We start from the raw sequence: 22,466 nt of genomic DNA on the forward strand, positions 1-22,466 counted from the left end.
TAAGAATGGTTTCAACCACTTCCGAAAGGAAGACACGTCCGCGATCACTGAGCAATTCCTGTGGTGGACCATGCCGCAGGATGAATCGGCGAAGCAGGAATGAGGCAACATCGCGTGCTGTAGCAGCTGGGAGAGCGGCGATTTCGGCGTATCGTGTTAGGTGATCTACTGCCACAATAGCCCAGTGGTTAACAGCCGACGTCAAGGGAAGTGGCCCATACAAATCAATTCCAACGCGCCCGAACGGCTGGGTAGGGCAAGGTAGAGGCTGCAGACCAGCCGGCGAGAGCTGGGGTGGAGATTTCCGGCGCTGGCAGTCGGGGCAGGAGCGAACGAACTTTTGAACGTACTTGTACATGCCCCGCCAGTAGTAGCGCTGTCGAAGGGGCTGGTAGGTTTTGAAAACTCCCGAGTGTGCGCACTGTGGGTAGGTGTGAAAGGATGCACAGATTTCGGAGCGCAGACTGCGAGGAACTACTAACAACCACTGCCGGCCGTCTGCGGCATAACTGCGTTGGTGAAGCAGGTTGTCGCGAACCACGAAATGGCGAGCCTGACGACGCAACGTACGAGTGGTTGACTGTGGTGATGGGTCAGCAAGCAAGTCTCTAATCGAGGCAATCCAGGGGTCCTGGAGCTGCTCGGAAGCGATAGCCTCAATGTCGATTGTAGAAACAGCTAGCTGGGAGAGTGAGCAGCAGGTATTCTCATCAGGCAATGGAGAGCGTGATAGGGCGTCGGCATCAGAATGTTGGCGTCCGTTGCGGTACAGCACGCGGATATCGTAGTCCTGCAGGCGAAGTGCCCAGCGGGCAAGACGACCTGAAGGATCCTTCAAAGATGACAGCCACATAGTGCATGGTGGTCGGTGACGACATCAAACGGGCGGCCATACAAATAAGGACGGAACTTAGTGAGAGCCCAGATGATCGCCAGACATTCTTTTTCCGTGACAGTGTAATTGGTCTCGGCTTTCGTAAGGGTGCGACTGGCATAGGCCACGACGTATTCAGGAAAGCCAGGTTTGCGCTGCGCAAGGACAGCGCCGAGGCCAACACCGCTGGCATCTGTGTGTACCTCTGTAGGGGCCGCCGAATCGTAGTGGCGCTAAATTGGGGGAGTCGTCAGCAAACGACGGATATTTGCGAACGCTTCCTCGCACTCAGACGACCACGAATGAAGGGGTCCGTTGCATCCAAGGAGCTTCGTCAGAGGTGATATGATGGCGGCGAAATTTTTAATGAAGCGTCGGAAGTAAGAACATAAACCTACGAAACTTCGCAGTTCTTTCATGGACGTAGGTTTAGGGAATTCGGCGACGGCACGAAGCTTGGCTGGATCGGGGAGAATTCCATCCTTCGAAACGACGTAACCCAGTATCGTCAGCTGCCGCTCTGCAAATCGGCACTTCTTTAAATTCAGTTGTAGGCCGGCGTTGCTCAAACACATCAAAACACGCCGGAGGCGTTGAAGCTGCGTGGAGAAATCCGGAGCAAAAACAACGACGTCATTAAGGTAGCACAAGCACGTGTGCCATTTCAAGCCGTGCAGAACGGTATCCATCATACGCTCAAAAGTTGCTGGCGCATTACAAAGTCCAAACGGTATGACGTTAAATTCGTATAAGCCGTCGGGCGTGACAAAGGCTGTCTTCGGTCGATCGTCATCTGCCATAGGTGCTTGCCAATACCCTGAGCGCAGATCGAGAGATGAAAAAAATTCTGCTCCTTCTAGGCTGTCAATAGCGTCGACGATTCGCGGAAGCGGATAAACGTCCTTACGAGTGATCTTGTTGAGGCGCCGATAGTCCACACAGAACCGGACAGAACCGTCTTTCTTCGTAACAAGGACGACGGGAGATGCCCATGGACTGTGGGAAGGTCGGATCACTTCGCGGCGGAGCATATCGGCCACTTGTTCATTAATCACGCGACGTTCTGTAGCCGACACACGATATGGGCGTTGCCGCAATGGTGATTGGGAGCCAGTATCGATGTGGTGCGTAACAGTTGACGTCCGGCCCAGGGAAGGTTGCCCGACGTCGAAAGAAGCACAAAATTCTTGTAGGAGGCACAGAAGCTGTGATCGCTGGCCCGGTGTAAGATCATCGGCAACAGAAGAATCGAACACATCTATAGGCAATGGGCCAGATGTAGAAATCGAGCCGAGCGAACTGTAACGGGCACAGGATGGGTCTTCGGGAACGTCCGTAATTTGTATGTCTGCGATAGCTTCGACAGTACCCAGACATTTCCTTGGAGTAGCAACACAGGGTACGAGAACGGGTTACAAATAAATAAAGCACTAGAGCCCTGCGTGATGTTCACCGTCACAAAAGGTAGCAGTAGACCTTTTCGGGTGGAAAAGCGGCCAGACGGAGACAGTAGTGCGACGGCGTCGGAGAGGCTGCTGCAGTACATAGAGACAACCACTGACGAGTTGGGAGAAACGGTGGTGTCCTGTCTGACGAGGAGTTTGTTCGGTAGAGAAGCATTGTCGGCGAGCGCCAAATCTGAGTGCGGCGACAGTTCTAGTTCGGCCCGGGCGCAATGAATGACGGCATTGTGGCGGGACAGAAAATCCCAGCCGAGGATAACGTCATGGAAGCACGACGAAATTACAATAAATTCGATCGCGTATACAATGTCCTCAATGAGAACTCGAGCTGTGCAGCCGCTAACGGGTGAATACGCTGTGCGCCGGCTGTGCGGAGGGTCAGTCCAGTAAGGGGCATCGTGACTTTCCGAATCAAGCGACAAAGTTTGGCGTCCATAACTGATACGGCGGCTCCGGTGTCCACGAGTGCAGATGTTAGAACACCATCAACAAACACGTCTATCACATTCGTCGGGCTACCCTGAGGACTTTCGCGTTTCGCCGGCGTCGCAGCCCTTGCCTCGTGGACTGTGACGATTAGTTTTCCTCTTCCCGAGCTGCGGGACGAGGCCGCATCGGTGATAGCGAGCGTCGGCGTGGAGGTGAGCGGCGGGTATTGGGCGTTGGGCGGAACGTAGGTGACGATGCAGAAGGGTCGTCGTAATATGGGCGGGGAGAACCAACCATACGATTTGGCGCGTATGTTGTAGCGCTAGGCGATTACAGTAGCGTGCGACGTGACCTGCGTAGCCGCACGCAAAACAGATAGGCCGGTTGTCAGCTGTACGCCACCTATTCGCTGTGTTGGGCCCCGTCCATGTAGGAGGACGCGTTGCGCGGGTCGGCTGGTGATATGGTGGCATGGCGGGCTGTGGTCGGGGCACAGTGAAGACGTCGGCGTAAGTGAGAGGCCCACCGTGAGGGAAGGAGTGGGGCCTGGCGACGACTTCCGCGTAGCTGAGTGGTGCAGCCGGAGAGATCTGTTGGGGCCTGGCGACGACTTCTGCGTAGCGGAGAGGTGCGGCCACAGGAACATGTTGGTGGCGCTCAGGCATTATCTCATTGAGTTCGTGCGCAATGGTGCGGCGGAGCGGGGGCGCAAAACTTGACGTCGGCTCTTGTACGGGTGGCGGTTGTGCAAAGGACATCAAGGAGAGCTGGCGCGCAATTTCCTCGCGCACGAACGCTTTCATTTCTGTCATCAACGCTGACTGCTCAGAAATGGCCGACAAGCCAGCGAGGTGTTCGTCGCGGGATGGAGGGCGACGGGTCAACGACCGCTGCCTGCGTAGCTCCTCGTAACTTTGGCACAGTGTAATGATCTCTGCCACAGTCCGAGGATTTTTGGCAAGCAGCATGTTGAAGGCATCGTCTTCTATGCCTTTCATAACGTTCGTGATCTTATCAGACTCCGACATTATCGCGTTCACTTTCTTGCATAAGTCCAGGATGGCTTCGATATAGCTTGTGAATGATTCACCGACTTGCTGAGCTCGTTCCCGCAAACGCTGTTCGGCGCGCAGCATACGAACAGCAGGGCGACCAAAAACATCCACAAAAGACGTCTTGGAGGCTGACCCCGTCCGAAAATCGGTTTCATGGTTGTTGCACCATAAGCTGGCCACACCGGCTAGATAGAAGAGCACGTTGCTGAGCTTAGCTGTCTCGTCCCATTTATTGTGGGCGCTTACCCGCTCGTAGGTCGTTAGCCAATCCTCAACGTCGGTGTCATCTGCGCCTGTGAAGATAGCAGGGTCCCTGTGGCGAGGCACACCAGAGCAAGGTGCCGGTGCAGGGGGAGGCACTTGTTGGGAGGTTTCTTCAGGCATGGTCGAAAGTACGGTGCGGGATCGAAGTTCCAGGTTGCAGGTTTTGAGGGCGCAGCACGCTCCACCAATTGTAAGGGGTTTATTAGTGATCGGAGCAGCGCAGCGTCGACAGTCAAACGAGCCACAGCTTTCAAGCACGAGCGCCGTTGCGAGCCAAAGCGCTGGACCCACTAGCGTCTGGACAGACTAGAGCTGGACCCACTAGCGTCTCTCTTCGCTACACCCCATACACCTGGTCAGCTGCAGCCTTTACCATGTCCTGCCCACCCTTTTGAACGCATTCGGATCGACCTTTATGGACCGCTTCCGTGCTCTGTTGCTGGCAATCGCTGGATAATTGTCACGGTCGACCATCTCACGCGATACGCAGGAACAGCTCCACTCCCTGCGTCTGGTGCTCGTGACATCGCTTCCTTCATTTTGGGCCATTTCATACTCCGTCATGGTGCACCACGGAAACTGCTTAGCGACAGAGGCCGTGTGTTTTTGTCGAACGTCATACAAGAGCTTCGCCGCTCGTGCCGTGTTGTTCATCGCACATCTACTGCCTACCACCCTCAAACCAATGGCCCCACGGAACGTTTCAAGCGCACACTGGGAGATATACTCTCGATGTACATCGATTGCGACCACTCCAATTGGGACGTCGTTCTACCCTTCGTGACTTACGCATATAACAATGCGACACAGTCTACGAGAGGCTTTTCGCCATTTTTATTGCGATACCAATTATATGGACACTTCAACCGGATTTCTGCCGTCGCCGTCGCCGTGAGGTTCCCTATAGATAAAATCTTCGCCGCGCGCCGTATGCCCGAGCGGCAGCGTGCGGGGACGCGCGCTATCATGGAAAGGGAACGCACTCAATCTCCCACGCGCAAGCAAGGAAGCGGGAAGCCAGCGCCGGAGGGAGCGGGGGGGCGCACTTCTACCCTGCCAACAACCGCGCTCGTCGCTCGCTCGCACCGTCGCTTATCTCCACACAGCTCTGACCTTTATGCGCCGCGCATTCGCCGCTCAATTTCCGTTGAAGCGATAGACCGCACGTACCTTCGCCCGCTGCTGCGGCGTATGCGCTTGCTGCCAGCGTTTTGACAGTCGTTGTCTGCAGTCATTCAGTGTGATCTATTCATGTTTGTTTGTGCGCGCTCACACCACGCTTGTTCAATGAGTTAGTAATAGTCGGGCCACATTTTCCAACGCACGCTACACATGCAATGCTGCCCGGGTCGGCAGTGCAGCGCTACAGGTGTGTCCCTTCACACGCGCTGCCCACGGGAAGCGCTTCTCATCAACACCACCGTTTCACACGCGCCTTCTCGTGGTCATCGAGTCTCTCTTCATATCGGTCTACTTACGCCGCACCACACCTGCTTACTTAACCAGCTCATGTTTACTACAGTTCATATTGCTACCAAAGCCGCTCACCTTACTTCGTATGACATTGCTGTGTTGCTATCGCATTCATTGCTTCGCCCTTAGGGCGAAACTGTGACATTTTTTCCCTTGAAGGTCTCATTTAATTCGAGATGTTTATCATCGAACTTCACCGGTCAATTCAGTAAATCCGCTGGAGTGCAAAAAAAAAAGGCGACTGCGCGCTGTCGTATAAGACCGAAACACCGTGACGACAAGTGCGAGAAAGTAGCCAAGCGAACGTCTCGGCTGTAGTCGCAGCAGCTACTGATGCGTCACATATACGCTTTGCCTGGGAAGCATGTGCGGCTGTGTGTCAGGTTAGGATTTGCCGCGGTTCTGTCATTCGAACTTCGCTGCACACTTGTTGAATATCTAGAATTAGGTGCGATTCTCCAGGTCTTTAAAGAATGTGTGTGGATGAAAATGTAACTGCCTCCTAATTTGCCATTTAGACAATGGTCCCCAAGGCACGAATAAAAAATTTAATAATTAAATTTTTGCTAATTAGGCTTCCGAGACTCACGTTATTCGAGGCATGTCCGCCTCACTTCTGAACTCGTATGCGAAAACACCCACGTTCGCTTCGTTCATTACTTTTTAAAAATAAAAATCTGTATTTTCTATAAAAACATCCTATATATAATCAGTTCACAGGTCAATGTAAATTAGGCATTCTAATTCTCTATTAGTAAGAAGTCGCCTAATAAGTATACTTTAAAATTCCTACGTTGCAATGAGCTGGACTGTCTTAGAAAACGATATGTAGTGCTTCCTTTTCCGGAATTGAACCACCGGAGGTTCGACACTCGAAACAGAGCTAGCTGGTACGCAAGCTCGAACGCAGGCAGCAAGCAGTAAATAAGCGTTCTTATAGTGAAAAGAAAACCTAAATTAGAAATCACCTCCCTACATGAGTAATTTACTGCTCCTACGGTTTTATAAATACAAAAAGCGCAGCAGCCCCTATGTGAAAACACGGCGGTCTACGAAGAGCGGGTGGCGCCGCGGCACGATGATGATGATAATTTATTGGCATCCCCTTTGAAACGGGGCGGCGACAAATAGTCACCTAGCCGGCTTGACTTAATCAGGTATACTATACATGTTCTTTATCTAGCATTTTTGTATACCTCTCAATATTTTTCTTGTTCAAAAATTTGCCTTGTAAAAATTTGCCTATGATTTTAAGAGATCAGGCCGTATCCATCTTTTCCCTGCTTTTTTCCACCAGTACTCTGATCGTCTCTTGCTGATCTCTACGGCTAATCTATTGATGTTTCCTTCCACTTTAAATCCCAGCGCTTCTGGGAGTTGCACGTTACCTACGGTTCTCGCTGGGTGGATCCCGTCGCATTCCATTAGGATGTGCTGAGTGGTCTCTGGATCTTTACTGCAGCATACACATGTCTCATCTAGTTCCGAATATTTGTTCCGGTATGTTTTGGTCCTTAGGCAACCGGCTCGAGCCTGAAATAGCAAGGCACTGCCTTTTGTGTTATCGTACAGATTCTCCCTTCTAATTTCTTTCTTCTCATTCTTGTAAATCTCCATTGTCCTTTTTGTTTCCATTCTTTGCATCCAATTCACGGTCTCTATTTCTCTCTCTTTCTGATGACTCCTGGTTGTCTATTTACCGTTTCGATTATCCTGTACTTGGTTGTCAACTTCCTTGACCTCTTCCTCCATTCTGTGTCCACGCTTTTCATGTAGAGATACTTGTGCACACCCACCCGCACTGCAGCGCTCCTAGCGGTAGCCGCCGACATTCATTGCAAACGGTGCACACTAGCCAGTATATTCTAGGCACTGTAGTTTTGCCGTTGGATCCCTCCTATGAATTAGACAACCATTCAATCCTCCTGGCCTCACTCCCAAGTTTGCTGCCAAGTACCACGGGCCATACCGCGTCATCGAGTGCCGGTCTCCCGTCACTTATGTCATTGAACCAGTTAACCCCTCCTTGGACAAGCGCCGTCTTGGCCGCGACACGGTTCACGTCAGCCGCCTCAAGCCGCATCACGACCCTCTCACCGTTTCATCGCCTTGAGTCGCCAGGGTGGCTCCCCTTCGCCGCCGGGGTTATTGTAATGAAGAAGAAGAGGTAGCAAGCAGTAGGGTGGCGTTATCATCGATGTAGAACGCGAACTCAGATCACGAGCTGTTGACACCGAGACTGTTGTTCCCTTGGAGCTGCGTTGGTTTTTCGCCTATCGCTTTCTGTTAATAAATCCTCTTATCAATAGCTTGGAAAGACGTTTTGTGTCATAATAAATATGCATGTATCTCGCTTTCGTGAAATGTTTTTTTTTCCAACATCGGTGCTGCAGCTCCCTCTCTCTTTCAGTTACTGCTTTGTCGCAACTTTTATATATTTTATGCAGCGAAATGCTGGTGGAATTTTATATTTTACGTGCGCAAGTGAGGTAAATGGTGTTTTGTATGTGCACTTACTTACATTTTTCACTAGCTCACAAATCTGGGTGTCCAGTTATTGGAACCTTTTCTCATGCTTTATAATGAGTCGTTCTGGGCTCTGTGACGATGCAGGTGCAGGTGACCATTTATTTCACTGTTGGTAATTAAAATTAGATTATGGGGTTTCACTTGCCAAAACCACGATCTGATTATGAGTCATGCCGTAGTTGGAGACTCCGGAAATTTGGACCACCTGGGGTTCTTTAACGTGCACCTAAATATAAGTACATGGGTCCACTGTTGGTAATTGTGTTAGCTGTGTGTCACTCCCGTTGTTTCTGCTAAATGAGTATTAATTATATCATTGAAAGTATTAGCCTTGCATTAGCTCTTTATTGACCGAGCTACCACTTAGTTGCTGCGTAGGGTGAAAAAGACCCAAAGAAATGCTTTTATTAGCTTTGTGCAAGTCCAAAAAAATTCACTGAAAAGCTCACTAAATTCAGGAAATGCCACCAATAAACTCTTCTGGACCCAAAATTAACACACAAAAAAGATACTGTGCCGTTCCTGACTTCTGCCAGGGAGGTAAGCTGCCTTTAGAAGACAAAAGGTTTAGAAGTTTAGCTCTGAAGAACACGATTAAAGTGTTTTGTATATATTTACATGGAGTCATTCGTTGCCTGTCTACTTGTTATTTTGCCTACTCACAGGCAGCCGAAAATCCTTCTGTAAGTGTTTACTAGGTGTGTGATACATTTTACTGTCAGGTATCCAGTGGTCTTTATTTCATTGTATTTACACATGCAAGCTCAGAGTTCACGTGTTCAAAGTTCATTACAAGGGTATGCCTAAAGCCTGCCTTTGAGTCACTTTGCCTTCTAGTCATAAACATGAATCGCAAGAGAAAACCATAGTGATTGTTCTAATTGAGTTCAAATGTATAGTATTTCAGATGTATTTACACTGTTAAGAGTTCTGTAGGCACTATCCTGTGTTTCCAGATTCCATGTAGTTGTGGCTTATATACTGTAATGTTTCATCTGCATGTATCTTTGGTGGAAATAAAGGTACCTGAAAAAGGTCAGTTTCTTCTTTGCTTTTGTTCGTGTTACAGAAAGTTAAGAAAGCAGGCACCGCGGCATGCAAGTGTGGATAGTAAAGCAATTTCAAAATTAAATGAACGGTAATGCACTATCCCAACAAAATATCAATCATATTTCAATGGCTAGTTACGAAGTCTCAATGCTATCTTAACTGTGAGACAGTGTTGTGTCAATAATTACTCAACAACTGGTCAACAGAACTATCACAACAACATTAGAATGCTGCATCAATAATAACCGAACAGTAATTCAACAAAAACTACCCAGCTATATGTCTAAGCAAAATGTTCTTTCAACGGTAACTCAAAACTCACCCCAATATTTACTTGACCAATGGTGTTCCAATAAAATTTCAGGGGCCAATATTCAAGAGTCCTCAACACTTCCCCCAATGTTATCTCAACAAAATCACAATGAGTTTTCAATACAATAGCCAACATTGACCAATGGTATTTCAATGCTTTGTTAACGAATTTATTTGTAAGGGTAAACAGGTGATCAGTGCTTTTGGTAGGTAGTTCAAGAAGACCATAAATTACTAAGTTGTTACGTCGCCACTGATTTTCCAGGTGTTAATTTTTAGGAGACATTTTACTCACAGTTTCCCGAAGTGACTGCGTGCTCCTGTGCGCGCTGGTTTGCGTCAGTGACGGTAGCTGCCATCGATTCTAATTCACTTAACCGTTTGCCGAAAACTGCAAACCTAAGGGCTGCAATTCAGTGCCAATTGTATTCTGGCTCGCAAGAAGGTCAGCTAGCATTTGTTTTGTTTCAGCGGGACCTGGATTACTCTCAATGTCCCCACATAACTGTAGCAATATCTTTAAGGAATATTGCACATCAGACACTAAAAAAACATAGAAGATGCCGGGTCCAGCAGCAGCAACAAAAAAAAAGGTTGTTGCAGTTTCTCCTGAAATGCGAAGCATCAATTGCGATAGCAAATTTGTAGAGAGCTGTATACGGAGTAATGATAGTAGCTTTATCAGCTGTATTAACTTGGACATGCAGCAGCACCGGCAACATGCAGAACTGTTGTCGACGCCGTCGGCGTTTTGCCCGCGTTCGCACAAAATGCGTGCGGCGTTGGTGACTGTTGCCGGAGCCTCTGATATAAATAGGCACTTGGTGCCGCAGCTAAACGTCGCCTCCCTTCCCTCCCCCTCCCCCCACGGCCTTTCGCGCGTCGGAAGAAGGCGCGTTTGCTTTACATATATGGTGATTGTAAAGGAGGAAAGAGACGCCTACTTCTGCAGCCCTTAAAGGAACGCGCGTTTGTTCTCCGCCGTGGGTTCACTCCCCGTGAAAGCGCGCGTCCCTCGCGGCCTTTCACTCGCACATACAGCGTTCGGCGGCGCGCGGCGACGATTTCATCTCCATTGACGTCATACGGAACCTCACGGCGACGGCGACGCCGACGGCAGAAATCTCCTTTGGAGTGTCCAAATAATTGCTATCGCAATAAAACAATCATCACATCTATAACACATATAGTCGTATTTTAAGCCTACCTGTAAGGTGAAAAGAAGACATTTTATGGTTTAGAGGTATGGCTTTTTGGGCTAGTTGGTTAGATACATCAGATGGGGTTATCGTGCTAGAAGACACGGACAAGAACGAGACGACAGGACGAGCGCTAACTTTCAACTGAGTGTTTATTTCCAGAAACAACCGTATTTGTAGGCGCGTACACCGAAAAGGCCCAATCACCGCGCCTGAAAACCGTCCAGGAACGCACTTGTAGTCACAGCAACCAATCTGATCAGCGGCCCTCGCTGTCAAAATGGCTTCAAGAACTTCTCGCGAAACTTTATCTACATTTTCATACAAAACAGAGCACTTCTGAAAGGGATACGGACACAAAATCTGAAAATTTTACAAAAATGCTGCAAATGAATCCTCAGTGTGTGATTACACCGAAACGAAGTAGTCACTTAGCTCATTTTTGAGCCGATGGCTTTATTTATGGCGTTTTTGTGAGTGCGCGCCTCGCCGCCCGACCTTGGGGAGTTGGAAGGTATGACATCACGACACCCTCGTCGGATAGCCAGCCGGCCGGCCAGGGCCATTCGAAGCGCGCCGACACCGCCATCGCGAGCATGGATTCGAGCTCTGGTGCCTCTACCAGCGATGAGTACACGTCTGAAGACGAGGACCATTCCAACTTGGCAAGAAATATTACCGCTTACGATTACGAGCCTTCCGCGTCTAGCGACGAAGAAGAGCAGGCGGCCGTGGAAATGCCGGTCAGGTTTTCGCGAACCGTAGCGCAAAGATTTCGCTCTGCACCAGACACTTGTGCAAGAATTATTTCTCATTTTCTTTGTTAACTTGCTTTTTCAAGAGCGCACGGAGGCGAGGCAGCTGCGGGGTACTTCAGCACTGCGTAGATGCCTAAATAGTAGTTTATGCCGTCGGCGTGAGCAACTGCTGTGAGTTATCAGTACCTCCGAGACTCTCACGTCCACTTCGCCTGCCGCCCGACAGATGGCAGCATCTGTCTGGAGTTGTCCCCAGTTTTTCCTGCTTTTAGCCTGTGTAAAAGCAGAGCTGTGTGTGTGTCTGTCCCGCTGCCTTGTAGGACTGATCTCGTGAGTCGCGCTCGCTAGCCTTGTATTCTTTTACTATGCTTTGCCAACATTTTTAAAGACGTTACTGCCTCCGTGCTCAGCCTCGGGCATCTCGCCCCAGCCTCGCCCTCACACTGCTCAAGAAGGCTGCAAGTGAACGAAAACAGTACCGACATCTTTTCGCCTCTTTTGAAACGCGTCACTGATTATTTCTGCCTTGCGTTTTCGTGAGAAGACCGATGGCACAGCGTCAGGCTTTAGGCGTTGCCTTTTAAGCGGCATGCCGAGGCTTTTCAGCACAGCCGGGCTGGTCAAATAATCATCGTCGACAAAGTGGTCCGCGCAAATGAAGTCATTTTTAGAGGTCTCCAGGCTGGGCTTGATGGCTGACAGGCAGGTTAACAAAGGCAAGATCCAAAATTTACGCACCTTCTCGTTTCTGGGAAACGTGTGCGACGGCGTGTCACGACCGACGATGCTATTATAACAGCAGTGTCTGCGCATTTCCTTCCGCCGCGACGAATGCGTCAATACCGAGCGACAACACGGGCAGGCCCATGTAAGACACACCACCTGCGTGGAGCGTCGACGGGGATAATGTTTCAGACGGACCACGTGCGAAGATCACCGAAAGGGTTTAAACAAACGCTGCAAGGGACCGACACACCCCGGAAACACTGCGACGGCTGTGGCCGACCTTGGCCGCGCGCGCGCGGGTAGGTATTATGACGTCAAATTTCAGCTTCTGCCTTAGGTCGCTTAGAGGCAAGTTGCAACAGAAAATCTAATGCAGTGATTTGGGCTCGTTGGTAAGACATCGTGAGGCTTATAGCGCGATGTCATACCAACAAGCCCAAATACCATACCGCTTTTCTCGTCTAGGAACCCACGACGGGTTTCTTGACGCTCACTGCAGGCATTGCAAGTGGCCTGATGCCGGGGCGGATGAAGGTGACCGCTCGACGTGTGCTCCAGCATACAGAGACTGCTCCATCATGGGAAGAGCACGAGGAAGATTAACTCGCGAAATTATCGAAGCAGAAATGATTGACAGGCTCGGCGATAACTGTATTTCACAACCATCAATTGCCCTTTGCTGCAAAGCGTTAGCTTACCTGCGTAATGGTGTGTAAGGTATTGTTGAAAAGGGCGGATGTATGATGATGTATGCGAAAAAGTTGTATATATGTGTGGGTACTTTTCTCGAAATAAATATTGTTGCAAGTTAGCGCCTGTGTGTGTGACCCCTTCCTTCGTCCTTGTCTTTTTCACGCGCTATAAGCCTCACGAAGAAAATCTAAAAAAATATGTCTCTTGTTCTTTTTTTTCAAAGCAGCTTGTTGTATTCGTCATTTTCAACAGTTCAACTTTTGTTCCGACGCGAAAAACCATCGGCCAACTTTTATGTCCGTATCCCTGTAAACAAGGTCTCACACCTACAATCAATGGAATGCGCAGACCATACCGGTATCGATTAAATTTTAGGGGCGAAGCACCTTAGGGCCGAGCCGTGTCCCTCGTCGCCGTACGTTGTCCATAGCTCTGGTTTGCATGTATACTGTGTATACCATAGCATGTAGATGGGTACTGTACACATGTACAGTATATAAATATATATATATATATATATATATATATATATGAAAATCAGAAGCACAACTTCGCGGTTATCTTAGGTTTATTATTTACCCAACAGTTTCGGTCGGTGGACCGACCTTTTTCAAGGAATGTCCTTGACATCCCTTGAAAAAGGTCTTGCTTGAAAAAGGCCTTGAAAAAGGACTTGCTTACCAACGGGTAAGCAAGTCCAACGACTGGGACACTACCGACCAACTAAAAAACGTTGTCTTCGCTCTCACTGACACTGCCCTGATGTGGTTTGAGAACCACGAAGAGTTATTAAGAACGTGGGAACGTTTCGTTCATGGCCTAAAGGAATGCTTTGGCGACTCGGATGCAAAAAAGAAATGCGCAGAGCACACCCTGGCACAGAGAGCACAGCTACCAGGTGAGACTTGCACTGCCTACATCGAAGAGATCTTGAAATTGTGCGAGCAAGCCAACGCAAGAATGTCCGAGGAAGACAAGGTCGGGCACCTGCTCAAGGGCATAGCAGAGGATGTGTACAATTTTCTGATCGGCAAGGACAGTCTCGCTTCAGTGTCTGATGTCATGAAGCATTGCCGTACGTTCGAGGAGCTGAAGATGCGCCGAATAACGCCAAAGTTTGGCCGATTGGCAAATGTTACCACTGTGGCCAGCATCGATATGAGCTCTTCATTTGACTTGGGGTCGACCATACGACACATCGTCCGCGAAGAGCTGGACAGGTACACCGAGACGACACGTCGCCTGCCTGACGTTTCTGATGCCTCCTTTTCGCAAGCCCCGGCTACTTCTACACCTTTGAATGGATGGCAACCGTCGGTCAACGTCGTGGATTTATCAGAGTACCGACACGCACCGGCATCGAGAGGCCACTGCTCTTCGGATACCCGATTTAAACCTCGCCCTCGTTACGCACGTTCCTCTGGACGCCCCACCACTGGCAATGCTCCCCGTTACGACCCAGTCATTCGTCCTAGGCGTGCAGACGTGTCTAACAGCTCTGAAGACTACCGCAGAAGCCGTCCGCTTCCGACATGCTACGTCTGCGGCGTTATTGGCCATATATCTCCTTTTTGTCCTCATCACCAAAGGTCTCGGTACGATCAACTTGCTGCCCTAGCGCCCAACCCCCAATGCCCTTCTATGACGCAATCGCCTTCTAGCAGCAACTTTTGGCAAGGAAATTTACGGAACGGCTCACCTGCCTCCGATCGTAGCGTGACGCCACCTCCTGTTCCTCGATTGCACCGGTCTCCTTCACCACGGCGTCGTTCAAGATAACCACCGCCGGAAAACTAGAGAGCGCGGCCAATGGAGGTGAGGTCGCTGGAGATTCGCTGCTGAAAGATATGCCTCCGCCTGTGTTTATGTTGAAGAAAAAAATGAAAGTCCTCGTTGATGGTGCGTCTACATTGGCGTTAGTGGACACAGGTGCTGTTGTTTCTGTGATGAGTCTCGGTTTCCAAAGGTTATTAGGACGCAAAGTGGTATTTCAATGGAACCAAGTGGCAACATTTTGTAGCGTGAGCGGGGATTCGTTGCGCCCTGTTGGTTTTTGCACTGCACAAGCGTCACTGGGTGGTAGAGTTTTCACGACTGAATTTACAATCTTCCCCCGTTCCTCACATGATGTTATATTAGGTATTGATTTCCTACAGAGGTGCGGTGCCACCGTTGATTGCCGAACAGGGGACAGGTTTGTGAGTGGTGACATTTCTTACGAGCTCATGCAGGATGCTCCAAACGAGGATGGCGCATTTCATGCCTGTGAGGACACTATCGTGCCTGCTTTGTCAGCTGTGTGTGTGCCGGTGGGCTGCGCTACTATCACTCATCAGGCCTTCGACGCCACAGTAGAGGCGGCGTATTTACCGTGCATGAAGAAGAATATCTTTCTGCCACATTGTCTTGTGTCTGTTGCTAAGCGGCGCTCCAAATTATGGGATTTGAACCCTTCAGGCGAAAACGCAGTGGTACCTGCTGGCATGAAGCTTGCTTCCTTAAAGGAGCACAGATCGACGCCAGTCGCCGTGCTCGCAGATGCTCCACATACACGAGTTGACGTGTGCTCGGAAGACTCGAAGATTCTGCCGATGATCAGCAAGTCGATCAACATGGACGAGCGCCGTACATTAGTGAACGTCCTGACTTAAGCATCTTCGACTTCGCCAAGGGGCATAACGCGCCGTCCATTCCTGCGTCTCGAACCAAGCACATAATTAACACGGTGTCGGCGTAGCCTGTTCGACAGAAACACTGTAGAATGTCACCGTCAGAACGCCAGGTTATCGACGAACAGGTTCACGAAATGTTATAGAAAGGAGCAATTCAGGAATCATCTAGTCTGTGGGCTGCTCCAGTTATACTTGTGAAAAAGAAAGACGATACTTGGAGCTTTTGTGTGGACTACCGCCGTCTCAATTCCATTACCAAGAAAAACGTTTACCATCTTCCAAAATTAATGACGCATTGGATTGCCTTCATTCAGCATTCTACTTTTCTTCTGTACATTTGCGATCGGGGTGCTGCCAAATCCCAATGCACCCGGTGCATAAAGAAAAAAACGGCCTTTATAACCCGGATGGCCTTTTTGAGTTCAACGTCATGCCGTTTGGACTTTGCAATGCACCCGCGACTTTCGAAAGATTTATGGATACCATTCTTCGAGGCCTCAAATCGCATATTTGCATGTGTTACCTCGACGACGTTGTCATCTTTGGAAGCACTTTTGAAGAGCACAACAGGCGCTTGGAAGTCATCTTAGACTGCATCTAACACGCCGGCCTAGTACCCAATTCTAAGAAATGTCACTTCGGTTACAGTCAATGTAGCCGCATTAGTAGAAGAGGAAGGAGTGAGAGCGGAGAAGAGCGCGTCCGAGGCTCGCCCTGAGGCCTGTTCAATAAACTCTGTTTGTCTCGCGTCGTCACAATGTATATATATATATATTGTGAGACGACGCCCAGGACGAAGGCAGAGCTCTTCTATTGTTACACAGCGCGATGCAGCCCATAAACACCAACCAGACAAAATGATAATGATTATGAGGATGGGTGTATACACATGAAGACAATGATGAACTGCACAGTTAGCGCTCACACTAACTTCCCCCTCTCACAAAAGCGGCCGGTAAGGCATCGAGTCAGAAAGTTGTCGCAGTTTCACCTGAAAGGCGAAGCATCAATTGCGATAGCAAATTTGTAGAGAGCTATACGGAGTAATGATATTAGCTTTATCAGCTGTATAAACTTGGAATTGCAGCAGCACCAGCAACACGCAGAACTATTGTCGACACCTTCGGCGTTTTGCCCGCGTTCGCTCAAAATGCGTGCGGCGTTGGTGACTGTTGCCGGAGCCTCTGATATAAATAGGCACTTGGTGCCGCAGCTAAACGTCGCCTCCCTTCCCTCCCCCCCTGCCCCTCCCCCTCGGCCTCTCGCGCGTCGGAAGAAGGCGCGTTTGCTCTACATATATGGTGATTGTAAAGGAGGAAAGAGACGCTTACTTCTGCAGCCCTTAAGCGAGCACGGCGCAGAACGCGCGTTTGTTCTCCGCCGTGCGTTCACTCCCCGTGAAAGCGCGCGTCCCTCGCGCCCTTTCACTCGCACATACAGCGTTCGGCGCACGGCGACGATTTCATCTCCATTGACGTCATACGGAACCTCACGGCGACGGCGACGCCGACGGCATAAATCTGCTTTTGAGTGTCCATATATTTGCTATCGCAAAAAACGGTCGGAACGCCGAAGATACGGCTTCAGGTGAGAGACGTGAACAATTTCAGTGCTGCGGCAACGGCGGTCAGTAACCGAAGTATCAGGAGCTGCGCGATAGTTCACGGGTCGCATCACGACGGGTCGCATCACAACGGACTTTCCTCTTGTCCTGAATGGTCGCGGTGTAGGCGTGCGCAATTTCGCGGCAGTGGGCGACGCGGGCGTCGAACTCCTCTGGTAGAGATGTGGATCGAACAGAAGGCGTAGAGAGAAAGGTGGTGTCCAAAACAAAAGACGGTGCACGGCCGTACACGAGGAAAAGGGGCTGTAGTTTGTTGTGCGTTGAACGGCAGAATTATATGCAAACGTGATGAAAGGAAGTATAATGTCCTACTTTGTGTGGTCGGGTTTCACATACATGGAGATCACGTCGGACAGAGTTCGATGGAAACGCTCGGTAAGGTCTGGGGATGGTATGCAGAGGTGGTCTTATGAATGGTGTTTGAGGCTTGCAGGACTTCAGCAAGGACATGGCAAAGAAATGTCTTGCCACGGTCACTAAGAAGAACACGAGGCGCACCGTGGCGCAAGATAATGGCTTGCAGGACAAACTCGGCCACCTCAGAGGCCGCACCAGAAGGAAGAGCTGCCGTCTCGGCGTAGCGAGTGAGATGGTCCACGGCGGTGAGAATGCAGCGGTGACCCGCGGGTGTAAGCGGAAGGGGTCCGTATAAGTCGATGCCCACGAATTCAAGGGGAACGGACGGGCACGGCAATGGTTGTAAAGGGCCGGCGGGAAGAGAGGTTGAACGTTTTCGATCTTGGCATGACGCACACGAACTGACGTACTTGGCAACACTAGTAGACAGGCCAGGCCAGAAACAGCGAGTCTTAATGCGGTCATAGGTTTTATGAAATCCTAAGTGGCCAGCCGTTGCGTCGTCGTGAAAAGCTTGTAAAATTTGCAGTCGAAGTGAGCGAGGGACGACTGGGGCCCATCGGTGATCGGTAGGGTGGTAAACTTGCCGCAATAGTGAGCCATCATGAAGTTTAAACCGTGCCAGTTGTCGTCTTAAGCGGCTGTTGGGAGGACCGGATAAGCCAGTGAGCCGGTCGATAATTGTGCGGCAGTACCCATCTGCACTTTGGAGTTGGAGGGAGGCGAGGTCTTCTGAGGAGAGAATGTCGACCGAGGTCACGAACCGTACCGGGGCCATGGTTGTGGTGGGTTGGCTGTGCGGTGCCGAACGGAAGGAAGGTGAGACAGGGGCATTTGGCGACAGCGGGTAACGAGATAAAGCGTCAGCATCTTGATGTTGCCTGCCAGACCTGTATGTAACAGTGTAGGCGTACTCCTGCAAACGCAGAACCCAACGGCCGAGGCGTCTGGGCAGATTCTTCAGGGAGGACAACCAACACAGAGCATGGTGGTCAGTCACAATTGTGAATTGGCGGCCATATAAATAGGGCACAAACTTTTGTATGGACCATACGATGGCGAGGCATTGTTGTTCAGAGACGACCAAGGGCTTGCTGAAGGCCTTATAACGTTCCGTGCGAGCATGTCGTTGACTTGGTCTTCTATAACTTTCTGTTCAGCAGATGATACACGGTAAGGGCGGCGACGAATAACGCGGGATACGTCGGTTTCGATGTGATGAGCAGCCAAGCCATCCGAACACACGTCAAAGCAAGGTTGGTGTTTCCTTAAGATGGTCAGCAGTTCAGTCTGAGTTGGGCTCAGATCTGAACTCACGGTGGCCCTGAGAGCACTGGGTGAACCGTCCGTGGGCGTACACTCGGCGAAGGAGGAAACAGGCGAAGTGTGACGACACATACTGGTGCTGCGTCGATAAGCATGACAACAGTGGACCCCTCCGGCAGCAGAAGTGGCTCTGACGTCGTGTTGTAGGCGGTCAGACTGGCGCAGCCGCGTGAGAAACGCACTAGACAAGAAGCGATGGCGATTCCCCGAAAAATGCAGCGCTGAGAAGGGGAAACCACTGCGTCGCCGTCGATATTTTCGCTAGATCTAATGGTGAGAATGCGGGCTTGGCCGGGTGGAAGAACAAAATCTGCCGCTGTGACAAGGTGGGGCGGCGAGGAATCGGCAGCGTCACAGAGCTCGGTGTCCGTAATATGTATCAGTGGTTGTCCGCACCAAATGACAGCAGATGCAGTTGACAAGAAATCACAGCCTAAGATGATCGGATGAGCGCACGACGGAAGCACAGTAAACTGTATATGATGGCGAATTCCGTCGATGAGGACACGAGCAGTACACTGTCCGGTAAGGTAAATCGAACTGTCATTGGCGCCACATAAGACCGGACCAACATACGGAGTTTGCACTTTTCGTAGACGGAAGCATAGTGCTTGATAAATAACAGAAATGGCAGCGCCAGTGTGAATAAGAGCGTCGACGGAAACACCTTCCTCACAAACAGCGAGTAAATTAGTCGGGCTAGCAGGAGGAATTGGGACAGTTCGCAAACAAGCAGTTTCTCCTCCAAAAACTGCGGCGTCTAGTTTTCCGGATGGTTGTCGAAAGAAGTGGAGGAAGGACGCACCATGGCGGAGAAGATCAACGCCCACGGCTACCTGGAGTGCTCTGCCAAGACCAAGGACGGCGTGCGCGAGGTGTTCGAGACTGCCGGTCAAGAGGCCGAAGAAGACAAAGTGCATTCTGCTCTAGAGTAAAACCTTTTTCCCGTTCCCGGTGAGAAGCCAGATGGGGGCTGGAGGAGCTTCTCTCGCTGCAGTGTCTTCGCCGCTTTGTTGTGTGCGCCGCCACCTCTACCACGCACCTCCACCACTTGTGAGACGACGCCCGGGACGAAGGCAGGACTCTTCTATTGTCACACAGCGCGAGACAGCCCACGAACACCAACCCGACAAAATGATGATGATGATTAGGATGGGTATATACACCTGAAGACGATGATGAACTGCACAGTTACCGCTCACAATATATATATATGGTACATATATGAATGTATATATATATATATATATATTAAAATGGGGGTGTTGGTCTTCAAGCAGGCCTGGATGTGGCGTTACAGAAGGTTATCCCAAAGGCAGGTCTGGTTACCGGCGAGCGCGAGCTAGAGCGTCAACAACAACCACACTCATCGTCGTCTTCTTTTCCCGGACATCGAAGCGAGGTAAATCGCCTTCAGTACAATATATATATATATATATATATATATATATATATATATATATATATATATATATGTGTGTGTGTGTGTGTGTGTGTGTGTGTTTACATTAAAATAATATATATATATATGTATATATATATATGGGGGATTCACGGTTACCCGAATGATCCCCCGGTGCTTCGCCCACTCACCATCATTCACTTCGTGGTTATGCGGTGATTTTCTTTATTGCGATAGCAATTATATGGACACTTCTACCGGATTTCTGCCGTCGGCGTCGACGTCGTTGTCGCCGTCACCGTGAGGTTCCGTATAGATTTCAAGGGCGATAAAATCGTTGCCGCGCGCCGTATGGGCGAGCGAAAGCGCGCGGGGGACGCGCGCTATCACGGAGGGCGAGCCGCCCCCCAGCCGCGCGCTATCACGGAGAGCGAACGCTCGGCGGAAAGCAAACGTGACCGTCACGCGAAAGACCGTGGGGGTATGAGAGGGAGGGAGGGTGGAAGCGGGGCGGCGCTGTGCTCCGGCACTAAAGGCGTATCTTGCCACTCAATCTCCCACGCGAAAGCAACAAAGCGGAAAGAAGGGGGGAGGGAACAGCTTCTCCTCGGCCAACAACTTCCCCTTTGCGCTTTGCCCGGGGATACCGGTCATCCGCATCGTCTCTTATCTCCACACGGCTCTGACCTTTGTATGCGCTGTGCATTCGCCGCTCAGTTTCTGTCGAAGCGATAGACCGCGCGAACCTGCGCTTGCTGCCAGCGTTTTGACAGTCGTTGGCTGCGGTCATTCAGTCTGATCTATTCATGTTTGCTTGTGCGCGCTGACACCACGATCGTTATTTCAGTTAGTAAGCCAACGTGCTCAAGTTTATGCAGCCGATAAAACTACTATCCCTACTCCGAATAGCTCTCTACTAATTTGCTATCGCAATCGATGCTTCGCCTTTCGGGTGAAACTGCGACATTTTTTTTGTTTCTGTTCTCGTAACCTATCATTCAGGCATCTCCCAGACTGCCCAATGCAAACGTTCCCGCACGATAACGGAAGGCGATACACAACATTATTTACGCATGACACAGAAGGGGGCTGGTGACTCTTTTTACAAAAAAATATGGGGTTTAACAAGCCAAAACCACGATTTGATTATGAGGCATGCTGTACAACGTGCGCGTTTCATGGCAGTTTCTGCGGAGCGGAAAATACTACATATACTGCAACCTTTCGTCCAAGTTTCTTTAGAGCATGTAATTGGTTATGCAAATACGGCTCAACTGCCTTTTATTGCGATATATGCACATTCAAAGAGGAGTTCTGCCGTCGACGTCGCCGTGAGGTTCCGTATGACGTCAACGGCGGTGAAATCTTCGCCGCACGCCGGCCGCTGTAGGTGCGAGTGAAAGGGCGCGAGGGACGCGCGCTTTCATGGGGAGTGAAGGCACGACGGAGAACAAACGCGCGTTCTGTGCCGTGCTCCCTGAAGGGCTGCAGAATTAAGCGTCTCTTTCCTCCTATACAATCACCATATATATATATATATATATATATATATATATATATATTCTAATGTGAACACAGTACAAGAGAGCAGCGGGCAGCGTTGGCAGCGTGTCTCAACCAGAGCGGCTCAGGCAATCTCGAGCTCGCGCTTCCCGGATGACTGGCGATGTGGCTGCAGCGCAGGGCATTCATCTTCACTACAATCACCCCCCATCGGAAAAGGAGCCATCCTGGCGACTCATGGTGAACATATAATCAAGGGGTCGTAATACGGCTTCAGGCGTTGTACGTGGACGGTTTCACGACCACGACAGCGTTGGTCCGTAGGTGGCGTGACAGGCTCGACAATATAGTTCACAGGCGATGTCTGCGCTACAACACGGTAGGGTCCTTGATATTTTGATACAAGCTTGATGAGAGGCCAGCAGGAACGGCAGGAACCCAAAGCCACACAAGGGAGTCCGGAAGAAAGTGACAATGCGTGTGATCATCGTCACGTCGAGATTTTTGTTGGCATTGATCGACGGCTGTAAAGGAACGGGCGAGTTGACGGCATTCCTCGGCGCGGCGGGCAACTTCAGAGATGGGTGTACATTCGGATGAATCGGGTCTGTACGGAAGAATGGTGTCGAGGGTAGTCGAAGGTTCGCGGCCGTACAAGAGGAAGAATGGGGAAAAGTTTGTGGTCGCCTGTGGTGCAGTGTTGTAGGCGAACGTGATGAATGGCAGAATGAGGTCCCAATCAATGTGATCAGAGGCG

The sequence above is a fragment of the Dermacentor silvarum genome, chromosome 4, assembly GCF_013339745.2.
Source record: "Dermacentor silvarum isolate Dsil-2018 chromosome 4, BIME_Dsil_1.4, whole genome shotgun sequence".
Classification (NCBI taxonomy): domain Eukaryota; kingdom Metazoa; phylum Arthropoda; class Arachnida; order Ixodida; family Ixodidae; genus Dermacentor; species Dermacentor silvarum.